This window comes from Passer domesticus, chromosome 4 (genome assembly GCF_036417665.1).
Source record: "Passer domesticus isolate bPasDom1 chromosome 4, bPasDom1.hap1, whole genome shotgun sequence".
NCBI classification, from domain to species: Eukaryota; Metazoa; Chordata; class Aves; order Passeriformes; family Passeridae; genus Passer; species Passer domesticus.
Window position 1 is genome coordinate 29,095,508 of NC_087477.1, and position 21,415 is coordinate 29,116,922.

The 21,415-nt window shown below is 37.3% G+C and overlaps 1 long non-coding RNA gene across 6 annotated transcripts in view; it reads right to left on the reverse strand.

Moving 5' to 3' along the window:
- Positions 1-21,415, reverse strand: part of LOC135298825 (uncharacterized) — a 98,703-nt gene that overhangs the window by 69,052 nt on the left and 8,236 nt on the right. For 2 of the 6 annotated variants that reach the window (XR_010360849.1, XR_010360850.1), the window contains exons 2-4: positions 16,678-16,745; positions 13,534-13,708; positions 7,441-8,221 (exon numbers count right to left, since the gene is read on the reverse strand). This is a non-coding gene — a long non-coding RNA (uncharacterized LOC135298825). Of the gene's footprint in view, positions 1-7,440; positions 8,222-11,093; positions 11,347-13,051; positions 13,185-13,533; positions 13,709-16,677; positions 16,746-21,415 lie in introns of those variants that run through there. The other 4 variants (XR_010360851.1, XR_010360848.1, XR_010360852.1 and 1 more) reach the window with 4 other exon arrangements.

Sequence of the window (21,415 nt, forward strand, 5' to 3'; positions counted from 1 at the left end):
GTGGTCTTCATGGACCTGCCTGCTCCTTAATCCTGCAGGTTGGTACAGAAGATGTCACCTCCCAGCCTCAAGATGAAGCAGCTGGGAGCCCCATGGGATTACACAGGTGTACATTTCTGTAACATTGCTACCTCTGATGTTGGCCCATGAGATATTCATTCAAGCCGAGGCATCCATCAAAAGATGTGGTAGAAGAACAAATAAATCCCTGAATTCAAATGATATTTGTAAAAAGTGTTTTCCTTCCCAGATTCATGAAGATAGAGCCAGATCCTCAATTAAATATAAATGATATGAAGGTAGACCACAGATACAGAGACTTCCATGTAAATTTGGCTATTTTGTCTTAAATAGTAAAGTCTTATCAGGAGCAAATTAAAGTGCACAGACCACAGAATATTGCTTAATCACAAAATCACAGAATTGCTAAAGTTGGGAAAGACCTATAAGACCATCAAGTTCAACCATTAATGTAGCACTCCCATCATGTTCACCACTAAACCATATCTCCAAGTGATCTATCTACAAAATTTTTTAACATTTCCAGGGATGATGATCCAAACACTTCCCTGGACAGGTGGTTCCAGTGCCTGTTCACCGTTTCAGTGAAGAAGTTTTTCCAGTAATCCAATCTAAACCTCCACTGGTGTCCTACCACTTGTTATGTAGGAAAGGAGGGCAACCCTCGCCTCACTGCAGCCTCCTGTCAGGTAGTTGTAGAGAACAATTCAGTCAGTCCTCACTGTCCAGGGTAAACAACTCCAGCTCCCTGAGCTGCTCCTCATAAGACTTGTGCTTGTGACCCTTCACCAGCTCTGCTGGCCTTCTCTAGACGTGCTCCAGGACCTCAATGTCCTTCTTGCAGTGAGAAGGCTCAAAGCTGAGAAGAGTATTTGCAGTGAAGCCTCATTGGTGCTGATGACCCCCACGCCAAGGTCCCTTTCCAGCAGCCAGCTTTCCAGCCACTCCTCCCCAAGCCTGCAGCACTGCACGAGGTTGTTGTGACACAAGTGCAGGACCCAGAATGTGACCCAGCTGCATCTCATACAATTGTCTCAGAGCACCAATCCAGCCTGTCCAGGTCTCTCAGTAGTGCCTACATACTGTTGATCTACCCTCAAGCAGATCAACACCTAGAAGGAAAGGGAATTTTTGCTATTGTTGGAGATCAACATACAATGGGTGATATTTTCATATTTCATATTTAGGAAAGAGATAAAGTTATGGTTTTCCATCTATGTCTATACGCCCTTACTTATCTATCAATCTCTAACCATGCTCTTCTAAAGCAGGGCAAATATATAAAGATGAAGGATGATTTGTATCAAACAGCCCTGAGCATTATAAAATATGTGTTTTATTATCACTGCATCACAGAAACCACCTTATCTTCCTATCTGTGATTTCTGACTCTATCTCTTGCTGTTTACAACTTTTCTTATAGCTACTATTTCTCTTTATAGAGTTTACCTAGAATGTGTTAAATTCCTTCATCTTCCCAAACAATTTAGAATTGATTATTAATCTGTTAATTGTCATTTATCCTCTTTGCCTCTGACCTTCCCAGTATGTGTTAGCATTAAATACATAATAAAAACATACTGGGAATGTATCCTAGCATTATTAAATGGAATTCAGAAACATGTCAAAAACAGTATTGGAAACGCCACCCCACAGCTTTATGAAAACCATTCTGTCACTACAGAAGGAATTCAGGTTGAACAACTTATAAGCAACATGAACATTTTATAATGTAACATTGCTTGGAAAATAATTAATTTTCTCCAACAAAAAAGAGCACTCCCTACAACCCAACTCCTAAATGCAAGTCTGCCAGAAATAATCTCTCATTAGTATGGCATATATGGTTTTGGAACTCTGTGGCCATAAGGTCTTGGTGTCATCTGCACACTTATTGAGGGTCCACTTGATCCCCTCATACAGATCATTGATAAGGACTTTATGAATTCTTATTTATTTATGATATTTATTATTGATAAGGATATTAAACAGACTTGTCTCCATATTGAGCCCTGGTGACCCCCACTAGTGACCAGCTGTCAGCTGGATTTAATCCACTCACCACCATCCTCTGGGCCCAGTTTCCAGACAGTTCTTTAACTCAGCAAAGAGCCCACACAAGCCATGAGGAGCCAGTTTATCCAGGAGAATGCAGTGGGAGACAGTGTCAGGGGCAGTATCTGAAGTCCAGGTAGACAATATCCACAGCCTCATCCCTTCTGTGGGTCACCTTGCCATAGGAGGACATCAGGTTGTTCAAGCAGGACCTGCCTTCCACAAACCCACACTGTCTGGGCCTGATCCCATGGCTGTCCTGTACATCCTGTGACAGCACTCAAAATCCCAGCTCTCAGATCAGGATGACAGGCCTGTAGTTCCTTGATCCTCTTCTGGCCCTTCCCATAGCAAGGTGTCCTATTTACTACCCTCCAGTCACCTGGGACCTCCCCAGTTAGCCAGGACTGCTGATAAATTAGTAGCTGAACCTTCCTAAGTATTACAAATAATTTGAAGGAAAGTCATGCTGAATGCTTAGGGCTAAGTGTAGCAAATGTGTTTTATTTTTACATGTCTCAAGATGAATGGCTGGTTTACTGTACAGCTTTGTTTGTTGAATAGTTGCCTTCAAAAAAATTTTCCATCCTTCAGGCACATATGTAAATTCCACTAAAAATTATCTTCACATTAAAGCTATTATTATATTGTGCCATATTTTACAGTTTCATAGAAAGTATAATCTAGTTTCCTATCCCAGAGCACATCACAGATTGCACAGGAATCAAAACCCCAGTGTCTGTGTAGTGTCAAAATATGCCTCACCATGAAAGAGACAGGCTGTATTCTGACACAAGATAACTCAGTATAAACAGTGTGACAGATGCATGGTATATTTGAACTGGTGCAAATAACATAATTTCCTTTATAAGTTAGAAATCCATTTCCATTTGGGAAATTTTCGGTGGGGAAAAAACACAAGCTGAGCTCTTAGCTCAGTATCAGCACTGGGAAATATTTAACCCAATGGAATTGTTTGGATAGGAAAGGAAGTATGGCAGCCAAAAATGGAGCACAGAATTCTTTTTCCAACACTTGTAAAAATGTTCAGATTTAAGGAATGCTATCAACCCACCTTACTCTCTAGTGGAGCAACTCTACTGACTTGTACAGGGACAGGAGAGAAAAACAAATCAAGCAACTTTCAACTCGAGAACTTCTGGGAAACGCAAGCTGACTCTGTTCTGCCTATCAGAATAACTTGCCATTATAGCACATATCTAGGTGAGAACACAGCCACATCCTGCTTTGGAAGACACTGCTGGACTGTTTTAAGCTAAGCACTAAATACAAATATATTCATTCCACACAGCACAAAGAGGTTGCCAGAAAGGATTAAGGAGGGGGTGGAGTGTGTGAAGGGAAGCCTTCTGGAGAGTGTGAGGGCTCAGGTGCCTCAGCAACGGCACCGGGGGGGAAAAAGAACCTTCCTAGATAAACAAGGAGAACAGAACAAGCTGACCTGTGAGCTGGAGGAGCCAATCTCAGGATAAAGGTTCAGCAGAAACTGATGTATGCATTACTCATAATTCCTGACACTGAACTGTGGACAGCTGTCTGAAGGTACTTTTTGGATAAATACAAACACCTCAGAAACAGGAAAAACCTCAGAAACAGCAGGGATTTATAGGAGGATAAAAACCACTGAAAGATCATCAGGCCAGATAGGTTGCTGTTTCAATATTCCCAGTGCTATTATTTTAAGATAAACATCTGTGTGAATAACTGAGTCATATATTTGCATTGAGAGACCAAAGGAATATTTTTGGAATGCAATCTCTCTTTTAGGTTAACTGAAAACACATTTTATTATTTTAAACTCTTAAAGAATTCTTTGGAAAAATACATCAGCTTTCTGTAGATCTTATTTGATCATGTTTTATTTTTTTGTTTTTGTTGTTTTGGTTTTCTTTTTAATTAAATCCCCTTGACCTAGAAAGATAAGAAGGAACTCTTAAAATGGAAGGTAAATAATGAATGCAACAAACTCTGCACAGGGTCAAACTGAGACAAGATCACAAGGAAAGAACAATGCTCTCTTTCCTCATACAGACACAACCAAACCCACCTGCTTTGCAATCAAAGTGAAGGAGAGGTGGTTATATTACACTGCTGAGTAGAAAACAGGATATTTTTCAGGTGTACCTTAACAAGAAACTGCATAATATCATTATTTATTCTGGCTGTATTTCAGTCCTTGAACATACTTTCATTGTGCTGCCAATCAGTAGGTATGTCAAGCATGGAGAAAGAAAACCTGTACCAATCATTAAGAGTAATTAACAAATCTAACAGTCCCTGGATTGTAGGCCATCTGGGCTGCCAAAACTTGCCATGCAGACAGCACAGAACGGGGTCACAAAACAGTGTGGATTTCATGTATTTCATCTTGTCAAAGTGGTTTTGACTTAATATAACAGGACATTGTACTGATGGCTTTTAAATAATAATGATAGCAGTGATGTAAACATTTTTTTCACAATACTATTTGTATCCATGGAGGAAAAACCTTTTGTCCTTGTTTCATAAGAAGGCTGGGACCTGTGTTTACATAGTTATATCTGTCTCCACAATGAGCCAAGGTAAGTGGCAAATGACAGAGTGAAGGCACCTCTGTGTTTTGGTTAGTGTAAAATGATGCACTGGGTATTTCTTACTCCTACTGACTTCTCACAGTAACCACCTCAGAAGTGTCTTTCAGACACAAAAATATAAAAAAACCCCAAAAAACAAAAACTTTATTTCTGAAGACTTTGTGGATTTAGGGAGGTATTTAGAAGATCTTTGCTTAGAAATTGCCACAGAGGTGGCAGAAGTTGGCCACAGCACATAGCACAAGGCAGCTTCCCACATTCCTTCTTTAAGCTCAGTTCAGGAGCTAGACGATCATGAGGTTGTTCCTGCTTCTTCTACCAAATTTAAAATAAAATGAATGTATTTTAAGGAAAGCTTGGCATTGTCTTGCTATTCTTGCATGAACATGTGCTTTTAAACTTACATTTTTTTATTCTGACATTTAAACTGGCGTAACTAGGGTACTTATTGTTCACTTATTCTGATAAAGCTCATCAAAGTTATTTGCTGCTGCAATTTTCTTTGACTGAATACTTCATTGTTGCTCTACAGAATTATACTCATGAAAATTACAGGTCTATATAACTATCATTGTTAAGAAATGCATAATGTACTCATTGTACTAAACCCTAACGTAAAAGACAAGATTTTTTTTAAAAGCAAGACAGAAAACAAATACACAATTTGTGCAAAGGAACAGAATTATTTTGTACCAGTTTAATTGAATTGTAGAGTTGAAATACTTATGTATTTTTTAAGATCTAAAATTTTTTATAGGTACTTTTTTTTCACTGGAACACATTCTTGCCTATTTAATTGACAAATCTTACATTTTTATAAATGGTGAGCTGATAAAATATCCCTCATATATAAGACATCCAGAATTCTATTTAATCAGAGCAGGAGGATATCCTTATATTGTTAGCTTGAACAGATGGATTATATTACTCAAAACCAAAAAAGAGATAAGAATGAAGCAGAATATTTTTAAGCCTTGTTCATTTCATAGAGAGTTTATTGGTGGAGGGTAAACCTTTCCATTCATCCTGAGGTTAATTTTTTTCTTTTAACTGGTATATTTAATGGAAGTCTTGTCATCCCTTGTTTCTTCACTCCCCCTCCCCACAACATACACTTGGATATTTTTTAACAAGGAATTGCTGTGGAGATTACAATTTTCCTCTTTGGCAAGGGGTGGTGCATGCTGCAGAAGGAACTCAGAACATTATTAATTGCATTTGGCCTTTCATTCCCTTCAGTATCTTAACATAAATATTTCTAATCATGGTTTGAAGGCATACTCTTAAAAATATGGTACTAGAAATTGTATGCAAATATGTACAGGATTCAGTTGCTAATTTCTTTTAGGAAATCTATTCTTTATGCTTCACATGTCTTGCAAACTGCCAAGCCTGAAGTACCTAATTTGTGTTTTTTAATGGCATTTACACCAATATTTGTATCAGAGACAGACTGAACAAATGTCTTTACTTCTTGAATATTTGTTATAAACAATAGACAGCAAATAAACAAAGTAGTTGATTATTTTTTATTATTGTCTGTTGCATTTGCAATTGAGTTCATAATTCTATTTATTACATTAGTTAGTTTTTCTCTTTGTTTCATGGCAGGCAATGGTACTGAAATAAAGGAGTAAATGAGACAAAAAAGTGCACTTCCCTGTGTTCAATGAAACATGAGAAATACATGCTCAATGTTTTTTAAATCAAATGAACCAATGCCTCAAGGCTCATGAAAACAGCAGCTTCCATGTCAAAGGGAAAAGTGAACTCTGACACTGGCTGTATCAGACAGAGTTAAACCATGAAAGCCATTAATGCCTTTTGGAGGATACTTATTTGATACTTTATCTTTGTGGGCCTTCTATTTTCAGGACAATCACATGCAATACTTTTTTGTTGAGAATATAAATCGTCTTTAAGCTATGAGTATTACAGTTCATTAGTGCTGGATTTCAGTGCTAATTAAATCCCCCAATACAATTTCCAAGTACTGCTGTAAAAGATGCAGAGGTCAAGGAACATTTGGCTACCATTCCTACTGTCTACAGTCCTTTGACTTCATGTTTAAGTAGGACTTTAAATTGCAGTTGATGGAAGAACAGCTTCTGTCTATTCCCTCTCCAAATCTTTCTCAGCTCTCTCAATTAGCTCAATTTACCTCCTGGCAGCTTTGCAAATGTAAAAAAGTCCTGACAAATGATATCAAACAGGAAGGCTAGAGTTTGAGAGCAATTCATTGATGTGATATTTGAGAATTTGTTAGAATTTTGTAGAATGTCTCAAGTTAGAAAGCACTCACAAGGATCATCAAGCCCAACTCCCTCCTGCTCATAGGATTGCCTGAAACCATATGACTGCTGGAGTAATCCAGATCCAATTTTGAACAATGAGTTGCTGACTTTCCCTAATTCAATTTCCTGAAGCCCATATAAAACAGTATATTGCAGTTCTAGGGAGAATATTCTTCAGGAACTTACATCTTTCCCCCCTATTCATCACTAAAAAAAGAGCAGACATTATTAAAGGCACATTCTTCTGATGGTCTTCCCATCAACATACTTTATCAAAAGGAACTGCATCCCATCAGAACTCCTTGACTTATGGATATCAGGTTTGCCTAGATATTCTCTAACCCAATCCTTCTTGACCAAGGAAAAATCTTCTTTCCTCCAGACCTTCTCCCTGGTCTGCTGGGTCAGGGATTCCTGAGGGCTGGCCTTGGTGGTTGTGACTGAAGCAAAGAAGGCCTTAAGTATGACAGCCTTACCTGCAACACTTCTGCAGGGTGCCCATTCCATTCAGTAGCAAGTATACATTTTCCCTTTTGTTACTGATGTATTTGAAGAAATCCTTATTGTATTCCTTGACATCCTTGGGCCAGGTTTAATTCCAAGCTGGCCTTGGCTTCCTCATGGCCTATCTGGACACTCTGACCACATTCTTACACTCATCCCTGCTTCCACCTCACATGTATATCCTGCTTATGTCTGAATTTCGACAGAAGTTCCTTGTTCATTAATGCAGGTCTCTCGCTCCTTTTGCCCAATTTCTCACTTATTGGGATGCACCATTTCTAGGCCTGGAGGAAGAAATCCCTGAGTATTAATCAACTCTCTAAGATCCTTCTTCCGTGTGGGGCCTGTTCCCATGTGATTCTTCCAGGAAGATCCATGAAGAAACCAAAGTTAGGTCTCCTGAATTTACTGGTTTCTATCTTCTTGCTCTGCCTTGTCACAATATTGACCTCAACAATCTTGTGGTCACTGTGGGCAGCTCTCTTTGCCTGCTCTGATCCCTGTGTTCATGGTCACCAGTGCCCCCCAGGCTGCTTTTTGCAGGGAGATACTAAACCTTTGAAAGACAAAAACCATTCACCTAATAATCTGTAATGTGCACAGATATGCCATTTAATGATCAGACATTTAATGGTCACTCCCTGTTTGACAGAAGATCCTTTGGCTTTAGTGACTTTTTCAAGTGCTGTACTCCTGAGCACTACAAGGGTAATTACTTCTGGAAGGTCTCTTTTTCTTGATTCTTGTAGCCACCTATGTTAGTATGAATTGCAATGAAGAGAAGAGAAGAGAAGAGAAGAGAAGAGAAGAGAAGAGAAGAGAAGAGAAGAGAAGAGAAGAGAAGAGAAGAGAAGAGAAGAGAAGAGAAGAGAAGAGAAGAGGAAAAAAGAAAAGAAAAGAAAGAAAAGAAAAGAAAAGAAAAGAAAAGAAAAGAAAAGAAAAGAAAAGAAAAGAAAAGAAAGAAAAGAAAAGAAAAGAAAAGAAAAGAAAAGAAAAGAAAAGAAAAGAAAAGAAAAGAAAAGAAAAGAAAAGAAAAGAAAAGAAAAGAAAAGAAAAGAAAAGAAAAGAGAGAAAAATACATAAATATCTCTTTGTGGCTTGGTTGCAAATAATGTATGCATTATCCTAACATTATGCAAATGTTACTGATAGTGCAGAATGATGTACTGCAGCTATGGAGCTAGATAGTCAAACAAAAGAATGTGGAAACACCACCCTAAAATGTTAATTTCCTTCTAGAGAAATATGTTTCACTTCCAGGAGCTTGGTTGTTTTTTTGGTTGGGTATTTTTGCTTAAGTTTATCTTGAAAGGATACTCCTAAATCTGGAAAATTTTTCATTCAAAGATTTGCAGATGGGAGACAAAAAAACTTTTTATATTTTCTCAAAACATTTTTAATATTTTAGACATTTCTACATTTCTAGATCCAAGTATTGGACTCTGTTTTAAAAATGCAAAATTATTCTTGGCAGAATGATTTCTTGGAAAATTTTGCAGCATTGAGTATGCATGCAATACTTGGTTTTGAACTATTGATCTGGGAGGACACCTTCTTGAATTTTTTTTCCTTGATGTCTGTGAGGTTCCCAGTGGCACCATTCTATCCCAGATAAAAAATGCAAATCCTCTGAAATGGTAATTGAAGAGAAACACACTCCACTCAGTACTCCTTATAGTGTTGCAAAATGACTGGCATGAACTATGCCAAGATGACAAATATTTGGATTTTTTTTCCCTAAAGGAACTTAAATGGGAGATAAACAGAGAAAAATTAGAAATATGCTATTTCAGGAATTTATCTGAGCATAACTTAAAACAGCTTGGGTGTCCATTTTCATATGTACAACATAACTTCCAAGCTGACAACATAGCTTCCAGGATCAACAGTTAAAAAATATTAGTGGAGAGACTTCTTAATGGAGAATTCCACATCTTGGGTGACTTTCATACCTACACAATCTGGTCTAGCCAACACCCAAATACCAATATAAGCTACCATATTTTATATACTCTTTATTTCCTTGCATGGTCTCTAAACATTCTTCATTCCTCTTCTAAGCAGGCAAATGACACCAGCTTAGATTCCTTTTCATGCAGGCCAGTTGAGTCAAACTCAGAGGCAGATATGTATGTACAGTTAGTCAGACAATAAAAGATTGTGAATTTCCATTAGAGTTTAATGCGGGATGAGGGACAAGTTTAAATGAGATTACGTTATTGCTATTATATTCCCATATAATAAACTCTGTACTTTGTATCCTCATTTATCTTAATATCTATTCTTGATGAAAAACCTTGTGCCAGCTCTTGTGGCACTCCTCCACTTCTTTTGGGAACTCTCCTCTCTCCAAGTATTCCAACCCTTTCTAACTTCATATATTAAAGCTTATACATGAGGTCTCATATTTCACATAATTTCTTTGTGGCGAATATAACTTTTTCTTATGGTTTTAAACCAGTTTTAAGGTTGTTTTTCAAATGATATTTTGTTGTATTATGGTGAAAGTTTCCTTAAAATCAATTATTCTGGCTACAAACATCTTGAATGTATATTCTACTTATAACTGTTCAATTGCTCTGGTGAGAAAAACCCCAGCAGATTAGATGACATACAGACTTTGCAAACAGAAAGCAAGAAGCTAATTAAGAAGTAAAACTCTGCTGCTTTTCTTTGCTTGCATTTAAAAGTGAAATATTCATCAAGTATTAATCATGTCATGGGGGAACTGAATAGTCCTTGCTGCAGAAAGAAATAAGCTCTTGCATTAGTGATATCAAATCTTTTAAGATCTCATCATTCCTCCAACAAACAACTTTCTCACTCACAGCTACCAGGTTCTGATTTACAAAGGGCCTGCTATTAGATATTTTATTCTAGTGCCTATCCTGGCTCCTATCTCTAGTGCAGGAAAGATGTCATCCTCTGTACATTTTCATTGCTAGCATTTTTTCTTTTTAACATCAATGCTTGCAGTTTATCTACCTTTTCTGGGAGACAGCTGTAAAATACATGTTATCTTCCAGTTTGCCATGACTGCTTGCACTGCTTTTCTTGCTTACTAAGGGAAAAATCTCTTAGTGGTTGACATTTGCTGTGTATCTGTCTTCCTGTAGGACGTGCAGCACCAACACAGGTTGTGCCAACATGTGTCTCTTGTGATTTGCTGTCCCTCTACCCGGTAGATCTCTTTACTGTCATCTACCTGTATCTGACAATTGTTTTGAACTGTTTGAATTGCTTGATTTGGTAGAAAATGGCAAGATTTTAATAATCATATTGCTCACTATTAATCTCAGAACTTTACGAGGGTTTGATTTCTTAAACTAGAAAGACACACTCTGATAATGATCCCTTCAATTCTCCAACAAACCTGAAGCTATGGATCCACCACAGTGGGTAACAGAAGGCTGGTGGAGAAGCTGTAAATCACTCATTGCCTTTGAGTAAGGGAAAAGAACTCTGATACTCTGGGAAAGGATGTATGATAGGATGCAGTAATCTGCCAAAACAATTTTCAGGATGGCCAGATTCTGGGTCTTTTTGCAAGTAAGTAGGGGTATATAAAGTCTTCCCTGAAAAAACAGGTGTAGGTTTGTGGGTTCTTCCATCTGAGGCCACAGAGGAGGGTGGTTTTGCCTATGGGATTTTGTGCTTATTTTTGATAAAAAAGGGGAAGGCCAGGAAGGATATATAAACTAAAACAAATTATAAGAAAATTAAAGATAGATTTATTATCCTTAGAGAAAGCAGGAACTCCAAGACATTAATCTTGATGACAAGTTGGTTATGACATAAATCCTGAAGTGAAACTGTTGCTTTTCCCCCTTGTCATTTTTAATCTCTAATTTTCAATACAGTTTTAGAAAACCCTGACTCTGTAAGATAGAAGATAAGAAAAAGCAGACACATTATGCTAAGTATACACTACGGAGGCATTAACAAAAGACTAAACTCACTGACTTAAAGCTGAGCATGGCTGTCTACATCAGGCTTTTCAGGAGGGTGGAACCTATATCCCAAGGCTCTCAGAAAACATTCAGTGCAATGATCTTACTGTAACATACAACTAAGTTTTAAGTCCTGAATGATTACTGGCATCCTCCTTGGTTTGAACTTCTAGAAGAATTATTTTTGTTCAAGAGATTAAACACAAGTCCAAGAACTTTACCAACACATTCATGCCTGTGTCCAAAACTTCAGTTGAAGTTTAAAGACAATTAATGAGCTCAACACACCAGATTTCAAATGTCCACTGTACCATTTTGACTAATTCATTATTCCTGAGAGCTGACTAAGAAAAAAAAAATTCTGTGTGCAAATTCTCATCAACACCTCTACATTTCTTTTAGGACAAGAATTTGAAACCCCTTTTATTTTCTGTGATTTTTCTATGTGTTCACTGAAAGGATGTGAAAAGCTCTCTGAAACCATTGATAAAGCTAAATACACATATACTTGTTAGCAGGAGAAAAAAAGCCTTAATTATCAGCTGTATCTGGTGCTTTTTAATTTTCTTCTGCATTGTGCTGCTGTCTTGCTTTCATTATGTTTTCTATCACATCTTTGTGTCATATCTTCTTGTTGTGAGAGCATCACTTCATCTTAATTGAATTTGTCATTTGTAGCCATTTTACAGTAATCAATGCTTGTTTTGAAAAGATTTCTCTTTATTGAGGTGTATTTTCACCATTTGATATTCCACTCCTTTTTCTTTCACATCTCTTTTATTTATCATTGTATTGTTTCCCCTGCTATTTGCAGTATGTCATGATTTAAGCCTGTTCAGATGGCAGATTTAAATTTAATAATAGATCTGTCTTCCTAACAAATGTGGTGGAGCAGTCTCAGCAAACTGGCAGCAAAATTTGGTGATTCACTGAGAACGTTTTAGGTCACTGTCAGTCCAATGAAGTTAAGGTCTGTATTAAGCACATAGCAAGCACAAGACAAAAGCACAAAGTGAGACCTTATTTTTATTATTTTGAAATTTCTGTGGTATTGGTTATAAATGCTAATGGACTTCAAACCCAGAATAACCTTCACTGGTAGAACATGCACAGCAATCATACATTTATAAATGGGATTAGAGCTTTTTTTTTTTTTTAACACAGTAAGTTGTATTTTTTCTGTTGCATATCTAGAAAAAATAATTCACGTCTTCCTTTAAGCTGTTGGGGTTGTCACTAGGTGAACTTCAGTTCAGTTTCAACCAAAAGCAATCTATGATTTCTGCAACATATGTAATGTAATGTTAGTTTAGATCTAGCTTGCGTATTGCCAGTAACAGTATGTGCACATACATATCCCATTGCAGAATACACACTCCCATCACTCTGCCTTTAAACAGGAGCTGCTCACTGTAAGCTACACAGAAAATCTGACCACTCTGTCTGATACCTCAGTGTGAACAGAGTTCCTATGAAAAATGCTCATCACTGTGTGCATTGAAGCTGGAAAAGGTGTGAAGAAAGAAACATCAGAAGAAAAAGACTGGGCTTTGGACAAATATAAATTCAGCTGTATTTTTTCTCTTTCTTCGACAGAGAGAAAAAAACCTCATGCTATTTTTTTTTTTTTTACCTTTTCACAGACTTTGCTATCAAATACTTGGTACCCGTTACTGTTAAAGATGACTGATGCAGGCTTTTGTGGCCCATCTGAAATGCAGTTCAGGTGCACTCTTAAATACAGGTGATCCTTTTTGGTTGGTTCACTAGGTAGAAATGAAGAGGGAGACCCAAAGTTTGGAAAATGCAGAAAGTTGTGTTGAGGAAAGGTAGTCTTTGCATGGGATAGTTAAATTGACCGATTTTAAATGAAGTAATGAGGTAGACTAAGAGAAATTTTTCAGTATTTGCAATGTAGAAATGTTTTTCCTATAAAACACTTTATGGAAGGCGTAAAGATACACGACTTATCTGCAATGTCCTCTCTTTTACATGACTGTGCTAATTACCTAGAAAAATTTGGTTGCTTCAAACTGAAAAACACCTTATTAGTATCTAAACCAATACTCATAAGGTCTGGCACACAGGCATACAAAGAGGAGCAAAGAGCAATACCTTTCTCTCTGTTTAAAAAATGCAGCTGAAAAGTGCTACCTGAAGAGGAGACATGTGGCCAATTATCATCTCTCAAGTTACAAGTCACCTGGTGCAACCAGCAGCAACCAGCCATGTTCATACCCTTTATTTTCAGCTAATGTGCAGTGGTGCAGCTGTGCTTCTCCTTCTTTCACTGCAAAATGAATTCAACATTTAGTTAAATTAATTTGTATTTGCTGTGGGCATGCACGTAGACAGTTTCTTCGACAATTCCTCCTGCTCAAGGACCAATTTGCTAAGCCATGAAAATCTCCTTGTGTGTCTGAGCTGGCAACAAGCTGAATAAGGAAACCTTACTTCAGCATGCCACCTCTAATTAAGAGTTCATAATTAGCAGGCCATTTGGATAGCCTATTGCCAGGGACAGCATGATTACCACCACTTACAAAAGGAAGGCCCCAAAAGATGATGCTGTTAATGCATTTCTTATCTAAAACATGCAAGAGTAATGTATAATTATGGTGGCATCAACAAAAATCTGCTTAGAGAGAAACCAGAGCTTGTTTAATTGACAAGACTACAAAAGCTGATGCCTTCCAGTCTTTTCACACAGCAGTCGAAAGGATTCCTCATGGTTTAACAGCACTGCTGCACTGTAGGATCTTTTATATCCACACAGTTCCACCCAAGCATACCGGCATCCTTTTTAAGATGCTTCCCACCTATCTTTTCCAATATCGAGCAGTAATAATGCCTCTTTCAGCCTCTTCTAGTTGTTTTAGGAAGAAAATTATTTTTAAAACTGCCATAATTAAACTGAAGAAGAGAGTCACTGAACAAACGACTAAATTGCATTGAAATATGCTGTCTTCAAAAGCAAAATCTAATTAAGGTTTAAACTGCAATGTTAATGGCACAGCACTGAGATTCACCATGCATTATGGGGTTTTTATCAGTTTTCCGATGAGTGATTTCAGAGAGGCAGATGCAACTTCTGGTAACCATGTTAAGTCTGTGGAAAAGGACTTAATTACTAGCAGGAAAATATTGGCTTTATAGTTAGTTTAGGGCAGAATATCTGAAGACATCTTAGTAAGAGCCTGGGAACATAGAACACCAAATAAACCACAACATAGCAGTTCTATTATCTTCAGAACTATTTATTTTGCATTTCAAATGCAATCATCTCTGCATAGTTTGGAGAGGACTGAACCTGCTGTTAACATTGCTGCAAATAACCAGATTCTAAGAAATAACATTAACAAAGCAAAATAATTACACCAAATAATTATTCATGGAATTTATGGAAACAAAAAGACCTTGTTCTGTGTTATCACCACTCAATCCTCAGTAAAGGGCAGGATTTCAGAGCAGATTTTTTGCTTGATTACTTTTCCTACATGAAAACTTTTAAAGAGAAGAAACCTTCCTTCCTTTGTGTGCTTTTGTGTTATTTTTTACTTTCAGCTAATTCATAATAATCTGGAAATCTCCAATGGAAGCCTAATACTTAGGAATCTGATTATCTTTTTCTTTTATAGAGACTTAGGTTAAGTAAGGCTCAGCTCCTTAGTGGCATTATGTCCTTACTTACTTCTGAAGTCAGAACCAAAATATCTTTGCAGATTTAAGTCTTAAGCATCTGTTACATCTAGTAATGAGATTCAGGTGCCCAGATAAAATTGGCACTTTCAATTTTCCTTCCCATTGCTTTGAACCTTCACTCCTGTACACAAGAGTTTTTCATAAAGACTTAGATGAGTGCAGGTGACATAACTGGACTATTTGTGATAGTATTTCAGAATTTCTCATTTAATGTCCTTTGCATACCACTAATGACATCCTGTTAGACATGGGTGAAAAATGGATGTCGTGCATTCCATCAAAATTAACCATGCACATGAAAATTGGACTACACTTTAGTTTTAGGGTTGCTGGTGAGTACTGCCACCTCTTTTTGACAATTTTCAGGGAAGGAATTTTGTTTACACTGTAGATAGGGGAAATGTTATTCTTCAGGTTGACCTGTAGACCTTTATGCACAGACAAGTACTACTGTTGTTGCAGAAATATATATGTGATTTTCAAACTTCTGTTTCCCACTGAAGGAAAAGAAACAAGTTTGCTGTTGGTAGCTGAATAAACCTCATGGAAAACAAGGAATGCTGGAGGAAACTACATACAAATGGAAAATTTCTTACAGCCAGAAGGAAACCTGCAAATTGCTCAATAGAATAACCCATACAGTAACATTCTTCATTCACAAAAAGAATCAGGTTACTTCATGAATGATTTTTGAAAAGAAAATAGAACTAAAATCACAGCTAATACTTTCAATAAATTATTCAACCAGATTGACTTTTCTTGTTACCAAAACAACATAGTTATAAATAGCTCTCCTCCATAACAGTAAAGTTTTTCGGCAGGAAAAAGTACGTTTGAGGAGTGCAACATCTCTTGTCACTGTGAATGACCCATTTAAAAATGTACTATTAATGCAGTAATTTTTATAGGCTGTTTCTTGCATCCTGATTAAAGCAGAATCAATCAATACCAGTGGATTAACAGCTCAATATATAAGGATGTAAGTGTCACAGCCACTAATTATACATACACTTGAAAATTTCTATCAGGAGGATACCAGCTGCTCATCATGTGCTACTCCAGCTCCACAGTTTTCATAGAGTCATAGAATGGTTTGGGTTGGAATGTACTAGTTCCATGGGCAGAACCATCCTCTGGAACAGGTTGCTCAGGGCCCCATCCAGCCTGGCCTGTTTTGGCTCACCTCCAGGATATTTTGTAAGAAATGCAGAAAAACTGCACTCCTCAGCATGAAGTAGCAGGCTGGGAAAGCCTGGCATCCATCACTACTTAAGAACAGAAGATGGGGCAAAGTAGGCGCCTTCTTAACTTCCTTCTTAACCTACGACATTAGGGAAGGGAGATTATAGTGATGAATTAATGATAACTGTCCCTCACAAAGGTTCACAGATTTTAAATTATGCTTAGGAAAGGCTGGAGCAGCTGACTCTGAAACACATTGCCCATAATATCAGACTAACTGTAGCAACAGTCATATCAAATTGAACATCTGATCCTCCTTGAGCTTAGTCCTGCCTATGCAAAAGTCTTTTTATATTTATTTTTTTTATTGCTCACCTGTCTCGTGTTCTGCAGCTTTCACGTCACACTAGATGTAAGGACTATGCACAAGTTTTTGCAATGTTCTGTAAAACATTATGAGCCCCATTCAATTAATTAATTCATTAATATTAAGTCATCACACAGCCAGCACATACTATCGCTGTTAGAATTGAAGGTAACTGCAACTATACTCAGAAGACAGCAGCTGCCAGAGGGAACTAGCTAACAAGCTATTTACAATATACTAATTTTAACTTGAACTACAAAACCAAAATTCATAGTTCATGCAAAAGCAGGAAACACTTCCTCACACACAAACAAAACTTTCTATATTGGTGTAGTGGGACCAAATGTCCCTCAGACCTTACTAAAAGAAAATGTTTTAAATAGAGACATCAACTCAAACACTTCTATTCAAAGCTAATTTAGTCCAAAAACTTGCAAAACTAGTGAAAGAGGTGATGCAAACAGCTACTTATGCTTTTGAACAAACTGCTATTATCAATTCTCCAGGGGGCTGACCTTTCTGAGGAAGATTTCAAATAGTGCATAAATGAATCTCTAGTTAATTCTTTCTCTAGATAGAATATGACTGGAGTGGGAGATATTTGGAAGTTTTTGCATTTCATAACATATACAGGAGAGCAAGAAAATAAGAACACTATCATTATGTCAGGATATTCCTGTAAACAAATGCTTATTTTTTTCTGAGTATATTTGCTGCTAAAAATCCTCAGAGTAAAGCTATTAAAAATAATCGAATACCAGTGGATGTTTCTGTAAGTAATTCTTTGTTGCCATAGGAGGAATTATCATTTTTATACCAGGATCTCAAGATAATAAAACCTTACTTGTCTTCCCATCTGTGCTGGCCTTTACATGCCCAGATAAAGATGAAGTAAAAAAAAAAGATGCAGGTCTTGTATTCACTGTATCGCACAGAGTGTTCCTCTTTGTTCCACTTTTTGCTTTTTGTAGTCCCAGCATGTGACAAATCACAAAATTTATTCCTAGATACCTGTTGGGCTTTCTTCAATAATAATTAATCATCCTCCTGTTGCCTTTAGGCATATCCTCTATTCTTAGGTAATTATTATCCAAATGCTCAGGAAGATGCTACGTGTTCCCTCTGTTCCTTGTGCATCCATACTAGAAACAAAACCTTTTTTACCACGCTATTAGTTTCCAGAGAGGTTATTTTTGCCTTACAGAGCTGGTAATCAATACATTATAAAATGGATAAAATAATTTTTTTTTCCCCACTTCATTAGATTTTTTTATTATTATTTAGGTTCTTTGTCTATTATTAGTTTCTTTTTTTTATGAGAGAGATATATGGGATGCATTTTTGGAGTATGAGGTATAAGGGTTTTTGTTTTTGAAAGAACATTGATGTATCAGTATTTCATTTGAACTTCAGTGCAGAAGCTTCATTACCCAAGGACCATAAGAGATCACTATTTTTCTGAAATGCCTGCACACACATTTAATGGGGAATTTTACCCAAGAAAACCAACCTCAACACATCCCTCTCTTTAGCTATATTTAGATTTATATTGGATGCTGCCAATTCTTTGAAATTTCCATGAATTTTTCTCTGAATGTTTAATTTTGAAACAATATGCTCAGAAATACCACATTTTCATTCCTAAAATAAGTAAAACTTTTCAGCTGTAAGCATTTTGTTTAAAAATTTAAATGAATGCATAATAAGATTATAAAAAGTTACCATAATTGCTAGGGCTAATTTTTTATTTCAGCTGTTTTGTTTTCTCCCCCTCAACTGTTCAAGTTGCAGAAGCTTACAAGATTTCATCCTTTTATCCTGATTTGCAATGTGATTTTATTTTTAAACTCAAATCTTTACAAGAAGTTGGAAAAACTTCCCTTGCAGGTTATAACAGGCCCACCTAAGTCAAGAAGGGAGAGGTGATGAGCTGTCAAGGGACTAACAGAACTACAGAGGGAAAGATGAAGGGAGACAAGCAAACTCTCATCTTTGGGATGGCTCCTGAGGAACAGAGGGTCACCAAACTCCTAACTAAATTTTTCCACAGACTGCATGGTGGGGAGGAGCTGCTAATTTTTTGTGTGAGAACACCAGTGCTCCCAGCCACAGATAAAGGGACAGTGGAAAAGCACTGAAAGTAGAACTGGGCAGAGGAAAACGAGGCAATGACCTCATTACTAAATGCTCCACAAAAGCCTAATTAAAGTCCCACAGGCTTTCACAGTTTTTCTCTGCTTTTTGTCCCATCATACCAGGAAAATTTTGTAAATCCTGCCTTGTCAGCTTAACACATGGGGACAAAAATGCATCAAATGCTTGAGTAAACTGGGTTTTATGGTGTTAGCAAGATTATGGCAGGATTTGTTGCTTGAGAAAAGTGGATCATTCCCTTTCCTTTGTGGGTGATTTGCATTACAAATATCTCCCCTTATATTACAAAAGCCAAACCGGAATCCCAATACAAGCAACTGACTTCCAGCTCTCTGAAAGAACAAGAACTCTTTCCTGAGGTAAGATTTCTAAGATTTGCAGTGATGCAAATGTACCTCACACTGAAATAAAATAGTTTTTTCTATATTATTGTCTCAGGTTTAGAGTTAACCGATGCCTTTGAGAAGCTCCTGTTATTACATGCCCTGTAGTGACACTTCACTGAGTGACAATTGGCACTAAGGACCAGCCCAAGGTGCCTGTGAGGGGAGCTTATCCTGGGAACCACTGCTTGCTTCCCTGCTCCAAGGATAAGGGTCAGAGCACAGCTCCTGCAACAGTCCTCTGGAGATGGAGAGCAAGTCTGTAATAAAAGTGGAAGTTGCACCTATTGTCCATCCTGAAATGGCAAGTGGTATCATATACCAAGTTTTGCCATAGGAAACCCAGCCATATATTTCCTAGCAAGGTTAGAGCTTCTATTTGGCAAATATGTCTTTGCATAAGTTACTTTAGCAGTTGCTTCTACAAAATCATTTCAGGCCTGGAGAATTTCCAGAGCTACACCATTACCCAGCTATTACAGAAGCCACCTTCCCTCCATTTATTATTTTTGCCTTGTCATACCACCATAAAGAGAGTTTTATATCCTTTTTCAGCTGCAGCTGTCATTTACTGCTCAGCACCTTCTTCTTTATCTTGTCTTTGCCAGCCTCTCCTCACCTCTTGGTAATTTTGGTGGACTCAAAGTGGGAGACTCTAAGTAAGGACTTGTCAACAGTGTTTCTATTAAATCTAAACTGTTGGGGGAAAAACATCACTTTAATGTCATTTGTAGGAGGGCTTTTTTTGAGAAAAATATACAAAAGTGTTATAATAGCCTTGACTTCAATTTTCCAACATGCAGGAATACCCATTTTATCTCCTTTGTCCTCCACTCACACTTTCTGGTAGGAGAGAAAAATGAACAGATAAAAGGGAGAAACAATGTTTAATGAAAGACAAATAAATGTGAGCAAAACTATTCAAGATTTTTGTCAGCTGTAATTTTAGAACCTTTCTCAAAACACAGCATAAAAATGATTTGGTTACTGACAAATTCTGTGTTCCTAAGCAACTCTGGAGCTCCTGGGTGGGAATTCAGCTGTACATTGAATGAATTCTACTACCTGGGAGCCTTCTACATGTAAGCACATTATACACCCTCTTTGACTGACCATTATGTGACCTTTAGGCTTTTAGATTCTTTTTTGTTTCATCCTTAGAACTCTGCACGTATTTTTTTTTCCTAAAGGCATATAGCAGACTATGGCCTCAAGTCTTCCTAGTTTGGAAAAAACAAGACATTAAACCAGCTGTTCAAAATTGACCACAAAAAAAAAAAGGAAATGTGAGGAACTCTCTGAAGGATTTGGTCTTAGTCGAGGCAAAGACAACGCACATCTTCCTTGTGAGGAAAGGAGGAGGGCACTGATCTCTTTTCTTTGGTGACCAGAGACAGGACCAGAGGGAACAGCCTGAAGTTGTGTCAGGGGAGGATTAGGTTGGATATTAGGACAAAGCTCTTCACCCAGAGTGTGGTTGGGCACTGGAACAGGGAAGTGGTCACAGGAGCAGCCTGACAGAGTTCAAAAAGCATTTGGAAAATGCCTTCAAATATAGGGTGTTATTTTTGGGATGATCATGAGCAGTCAGGAGTTGGACTCAATGATACTAGTGGGTCCCTTCCAACTCAGGATATTTTATGATTCTAAATTAGTTAAATTAAATCTTTATTGCAGATTTCTTTTTCTATATTCTACACATCACTTTGTGATCACTGTGTTGGTTGTATTGGATCTTTCTGAAAAGATATATTATTCTCCTATGTCTGCACAATATAGCAAAGCCAAAGTTTGTCTCTGCTCAGTGAATGTTTTCCATTTTATTTGCTGTATTCCACACCCAGAACAAGCCAATCCAGGGGAACTCAAACTGTAGCAGTCTCATTAAGAATGGTATTTCCATATGCTGGCCAACCACATATTGACTTCAGAACCAAATCAAGACCAAATCACTTTTTAAATACTGATAACATGTTGTTTTCAATAGAGTAATTTGTGAACATTTCATTAATCCTCCTTGAAATTGCATCTGTGTGTTACTTTGGTGACCTGTTAGTTTTAGCTACCCCTCAGTTACTTTCAAATCTCACACTACACATGCAGCAACATTTTGTTTCTGCTTCAGTCTTCTTGTCTTTTTATATCTAGTGTAATTAATCTTTGTTTCCCTAACTCTTACACAGAAGAAAATATACAGAACTAAGTTGTC